Genomic DNA, 5,989 nt, shown 5'->3' with positions numbered 1-5,989 from the left:
ACCCCGGGTGCCGTGCACCCTGCGCCAGCCTCAGGGGGGCCTGGGCGCCCAGCGCGGGGAGGTCGGGCGGGGGACGCAGGGCGCAGCTTCGGCGGACCCTGGCGCCCCGGGCCCTGCAGGGGTGGGGGAAGCCGGGGCGCGGGAGGATGGGCGCCCAGGGCGGCGGCAGGGAGCCCTCAGGGACGCGCGGACCCTTGGCGCAGGGTGGGGAGGCCCCGCTCGCGCCCGCGGAGACCCGGGATCGCGGCCCCCAGCGCAGGGCAGGGGCGGGCGGGCGCGGCACTCACCGGGACGGCGGCGGGGAGCGGGCCCGCGCTGTGCTGCTCCCGGCTCCGCGCTCGGGGCTCGGGGCGCCGGGGAGGCGGGGCGAGCGCGGGGGCGGGGCGGGGCGGGCGCTCGGGCTGTTCCCGGCCTTCCCGCCCCCAGGGCCGCGGGCCCCCATCCTGGCCTGGCTGCGAGCTCGAGCTCGGTAGGGGCCCAGCAGGGGCGGAGGGGGGAGCGCCCTCCTGGAAGCCTCCCTGGGATGGGGCCGCGGTGCAGGCGCGCTGGCCCAGGGCTCTGGGCATCCCCGGTGCGGCCTGCACGCCGACCCCTTAGCAGGGATCAGAACAGGTGCCAGGAGGTCCCACTCCAGGGTCCTGGCCTGGCGGCCGCGGGCCTTAGATCCACAGGCCCCGCACGTTCGGGGTACCTGCTGCTGCTGCTGGTCCGCTTGGCCTCACCGAGGTACTGACTAACTGGAAGTGTGGGCACCTGCGCCCTGCGAGGGGGGTCCCGACACTCCCCACACTGGGAAGCGGCCCCAGCACCCCGAACCTGACCCCATCTCGGGGAGGTGGATCCCGCAAGAAGCCAGGGCCCCTGCAGCCCGGCTCCCCACCCAGGACGCCTGCCGGCCTCTCACGGCAGCTGCCCTCCAGCCTGCCCAGGGAAGGCTGCTTTGTCCCGTGTGCTGCAGGGAACCACAGCCGCAGGAGGCCAGGGGTCCTGGCCACCCGGACCCGCTCAACGCCTGCCCGAAGTGGAGGCCCCGGGGTCCGCCTGGGCCGGTTCGGGGGCCCCGTGGGGGAGACATGGTGGCGAGCTAGGGCCAGGTTGCATGCCCTCCTGGGCTTGCCAGCCGGGGAGGTAGACCACGGAACACAGGCGTGTGGCCCATTGCAAATGCGCAGCTTCACGAAAACCCTCTGAGTTGCTTAGGTCCCACCCCCCCAAGCCATCCCCACTCCCCCAACCCCCCACCCCCGGCTGCCCAGCCTGCAGAGGACGCCGATGGCGCTGCCAGCCAAACGCCGGGGCCTGGCCCATGAGCTCCGACAGAGGCAGAGAGGTGGTCGTGCGAGTGCTCTTAAATCATAGTACCGTGTGGAAAGAAGCAGGGTGCGAGGAGGAGACAGTAGTGGGGACAGGAAGGCTGGGGACAACCTCTGTGAGGAGCGGCCCGACTCGGGGGAGGAACAGCCTCAGACGCAGGGAACGGCAGATGCAGAGGCCCCACGGCAGGAGCCAATGTGGCACACTCGTGTGGCCGGACAGGTGAGCAATGGGGCCGTGGTGGGGAAGAGGCCAAAGTGTCAGGGCCAGGCCACAGCAAGGGGTGTGATCCGATGCCGAGAGGGACAGGAAGGGCCTTGGGGATCTGAGCGTGGTGGGTTTGTGCCCAGAGGACATGTGCAGGGGCACTGCAGCCCGGATGGCCAGCTCCGTCCTCCATGTGCACAGAGCTCAGGGCATGTCTGGGTCACGGCCCATGGAGGGCAGTGGCAGTGCCCCAGGTAAGGTTGGGGTCTCCTTGTGGTCACCTGTGAGCCATGTCCTGCGAGCTCTGGCTCCTCAAGCTCACGCCATCTTGCCCCAGCAGGTCCTATTCCCTGCACCTTCCCTGGGCTCTGCTCTGCACGCCCCCCTGCTCCTGCTCTGTGCACCCCCACGCTGCTCTGTGCACCCCCCCACTCCTGCCCAGACCCGGGCCAGGCCCAGGCGCCCGGTGGGTGCAGGCGTTGGAGGCCGGGTGCCAGGGCCCCTCCCAGAACCTGCCTTCCCACCTTCTCTGGAGATACCTGGGCTCACCTGCCCAGCTTGCCACCGCCACTTCTCCAGGCAGGTCCCATGAGAACCCCTCCCGCCCGCCCCCACCTGCCTGCCCCCCTTCACCCCTTCCCACTCTCCTCACGGTTCTCATCTCAGCCGAGGGCTGTTGCCAGCTCCTGCCACAACCAGACCCTAAGCTCAAGGGGCCCCCAAAAGTTCTGGGGCTCCCCAGGCAGCTTCCTGGATCTCAGGGGGTGCAGAGTCCCATGCGGGAGTCCGGGCCTGGTGCATGACGAGGACCTGCCCTGTGGGTGGGTGGGTGGGTGCTTGGTCCAGTTTGGCCAGAATGGGGCTGGGACGCCTCGGACAGCCAGCACCCAGGTGGGCTCACCTGCGAGCTGCTGGGGAAGGAATGAAGGTGTCCAGACTGGGGACCGTCCACCCTCCCGCTCCTGTTGCCCCGTCTCCTGGCACAAGGCCCCGGGAGGAGCAGGTGAGGGGACATCTGGGTACACTGTGCAGAGGTCATACCAGCACTGGGAGAAGGCCGAGGATTAGTGGCAGCTCGGAGCCATGGCAACAGGACAGCGGCCCCAAGGTCTCCCCAGGGACCGTCCCCAACCCCTCCAGCGGGACCCCCATCCTAGCTGGAGCTCCACCGTGGCCCATGACCCCCACATCCCTGTCCAGAGGCCAAGGCCTGTGGCTACGGGACACTAAGTCCACGTCTCCTCCCCTGGCAGCCACGCTGGCCCCTGCCTGTGCCACGGGTACGGAGGCTCCGTGTGATTATTCACCAGCCCCGGAGACTGGCTGGTTCACCTGGAGACACCCTGGAGGCCCCTGTGTGTGTCCCCAGGAGAGTCCCCGGGCTGGGGCGGGCCCTGGGGAGGCGGGCGGCGGGCGTCTCTGTCCTCTGGCCAGACGGGCCCTCGCTCGGCGTCTTGGAGGCCTCTGTCCCCCGTCTCCCTGCTCAGCCCCAGCTAATTAGCCCTTCTGCTCAGATGCCCCTTCCTCCAGGCAGCTCCCCTGGCTGCTCCATACAGGCTCTTGGTCGCTCTGCCACCCGCTGCTCCCAGACCTCTTCCCCCTCGGGGTGTCTGTCCTCATTGCAGACATTGTGGGTGTGGGAGGGAGCGAGTCTGCCCGCCACCGCCCCAGAGAAGCCTCTCAGGATGACTCAGCAGCCCCACTCTTGCCAAAGACTCCCCATAAGGAGGGGCTGCCTCCCCCGCTCCGGCTGCGCAGTGGCCGAGTGGCCGCGGGTCCCTGGGATGTGGGCTCAGCCTGGGCAGGGGGAGCAGCTAAGGCCGCCCCGCAGTGATGTGGCCATTCCCGGGCCGCCCTGCCCGCCTGCCCGACTGCGGGTCCCGGGTGGGGTGCTGGCACCAGGGGCGGCGGGCAGGGTCAGCTCTGGCTGCGCGCAGGGCGTGAAGACGGGTGGCAAGAGGGAAGACAAGGCTGTGAGCTGCCCACATGAGCCAGGGCAGGAAGTGGGGAGAGTCACCCCCTGGCTCACCCAAGGCGCCGCTGACCTGCCCTGAGCCCCGAGCTGCTCCGGGGGCTGGACTCCGGAGGGAGCAGAGACGGTGGCGCCTTCCTGGAGTGCACCAGCCCCGCCCGATGCCAGCACCATAGCCTTCCTCACTGCCGGCCAGGGCGGTGCAGGGATGTGGCGGTGACCTGAGGCTTGGAGCCCCAGTGACAAGGACAAGGATAGACCACACACCCCGACTGGGGAAGAGGTCAAGAGGCCGCATGGGTCCGGAACATCCCATGTGGCCAAGCACAACTGTGGGTCTCTGCATAGAGCAGTGGAGTTGGGTGGACCTTGGGGCCCCAAGTGGGTTGGTGGGTCTGGACGGGCGTCCACCAGGGGTCAGGGACAGGAAACACTGAAGGAGATGGGCAGGGGGAGCAGCTGGCCGGCGGGACCCTGCTTCCGCGGGCCTGGGGGTGACCTGCTGGGGACGAGAGTGGACACCGGATGCTCAGTCACACTGCTCTGATCCGCAGCGTGCCCAAGGCAGCCCAAGCACGCCCCTGCGCAGGCTGGTGCGGTCGGCCACCGCGGCTACCTGGCGCCGTCCCTCCTCTGCCAACCCTGTGCTCCCCAGCCCCGTGACCTGGGGTCGGTGCCCCAGCCTTCACCACAACTCACCTGCACAGGGTGAGCCGAGGGTGTTGGGAGTAGAAGGTTGTAGCAGAGACAGGTGGCTTGTAGCACGCCGCACGTGGCCCCCTAATCCCCCAGGACCCTATGCTTGGGCGGATCCACATCTGCTTCATCATTTATCTTCGAACCGGCATTTTCTGAGTGACCTCGGGGAGCAGTGCCCGGGGGCTGGGGGGACGCAGGCGGCAGGCGTGTCCACCTGGCCCCGTGTGTGTGTCACCTTCATGATGCCCCTGAGTGTACAGGGTGGACCAGTCCAGCAGGAGCTCGAGAGACCCAGAGCTGGCATTGGGCCTCCCCCTGCAGCCGCCGTCACCAGGAGCCCCCGACAGGAGGCTTTGCACAGGCAAGAATGTGCCCTCTTGTGACCGGAGACCAGAAGAGTGAAATCCGGGGGTCAGCTTGTGCGGCTGGGGCGATCCTGGGCGTCCCCGTGTCTGTCTGCACCCCCTCCTCTTTGGGTCGCCAGCCTGGGTGCAGGCCCACCTCAACCTGGGGTCATTTCACCCAAAGATCCCTAATTACATCCACACAGGTCATGATGTGAGGTTCCAGGTGGATGTAAATGTGGGGGCTACTTCTCCCCACGCAAGGTGAGCGTGCGAGGTGCGCGAGTGGGCGAGCGCAGAGGGCGGCCGACAGCCAGCTGTGGCCAGAGGCGTGCAGGACATGGGGAGAGGGCAGCGGTGCTCGGAGGCACACATGTGGCCGGGACTCCATGGTGCCCCTTCTTCCTCAGGTGACTTCGTGCGAGCCAGCCTCAGGGACGTGGTGACGCAGCAGAGGGACACAGCGCCCGCAGCCTCCCCACCCGACCGCAGACTGGAGCAGGTGCGTGGGCCACGGGGTCAGCACAGAACGCAGGGGTGCACGGGGCGAGCCAGGTGATGTCCCCGAGCAGGGGGAGGCTCTCGCAGCTGTGCTGGCAGGTGACCCCACGCGGTAGACACGTGAACACTGAAATTCATGCCAACAATTTACGTCTTTAATTTCTCCTTAGTTAGATCAACATCAAGTGACCGGATGGAAACACGGCGGCAGGACGGCAGCTCTCTGTGCGACATCCCTCCTTGCCCTTGAGGACACCGCAGAGCCGCCTGGGGGCGCTTCTGAGCTGGTGGTGGCCTCTGTGGCCTCAGGCGGTCAGGAGGCAGCCTGGGTGACGTGGTGGCACTTGGCAGGTGGTGACGAGGTGTCCATTATGGGTCTAGGGCTGGGGTGACAGGTGTCCTTGGCCCCGGGGGAGGCAGGGCCTGCAGGGGACAGGTGCTGGGGCAGGGCCCCCACAGACACCTGCGTGGCCAGCCGCAGTGGTTGGGGTCACGGGAACGGGGCAGACGGCGCCGTGGGCCCCTACGCCTCCCCCGCATGCACACACGTGCTCTTCGTGCGGATGTCTCGCCTTCTCGTGCTAACGTCCGCCGTCCCTGACTCATGATGGCGGGTGACACGTCATGTTATTATTCATGGAAGCCCGGAGTCTCCACCGGGGTGTGTGCCTGGTGCCGGGCGTGCTGCGGCCTGGACGGTCGTGCGATGACACGTATCTGCCACCATCGCATCGGCTAAGTAGGGTCACCGTCCTGCACACCCTGTGCTTGGCCTGCTCACCCCCCCACCCCACCCCAGGCAACTGCATTTGTCTTCACCCCCCACCTTCGCTTTTGCCTTTTCCGGAATGTTCTGTGGTTAGAATCATACAGCGTGTGCCTTTTCTCAGTGGCTTCCTTCACGTGGTAGCAGAAGTTCCCTCCATGTCTACGCGCGGCTTCTGGGTGGTTC

The 5,989-nt window shown here is 67.8% G+C and overlaps 1 long non-coding RNA gene across 1 annotated transcript; it reads left to right on the top strand.

Annotated features, from left to right (window-relative positions):
• Positions 1-1,290: 1,290 nt before the first annotated feature.
• Positions 1,291-5,776, top strand: LOC140637608 (uncharacterized). The gene is made up of 3 exons (XR_012034682.1): positions 1,291-1,536; positions 4,947-5,038; positions 5,208-5,776. It is a non-coding gene; the product is annotated as an uncharacterized lncRNA (long non-coding RNA).
• Positions 5,777-5,989: the final 213 nt, after the last annotated feature.

Source organism: Canis lupus, chromosome 8 (assembly GCF_048164855.1).
Source record: "Canis lupus baileyi chromosome 8, mCanLup2.hap1, whole genome shotgun sequence".
NCBI classification, from domain to species: domain Eukaryota; kingdom Metazoa; phylum Chordata; class Mammalia; order Carnivora; family Canidae; genus Canis; species Canis lupus.
Note: the sequence above shows the minus strand (reverse complement) of the source record. Positions and strands in the feature narration are given on the sequence as shown.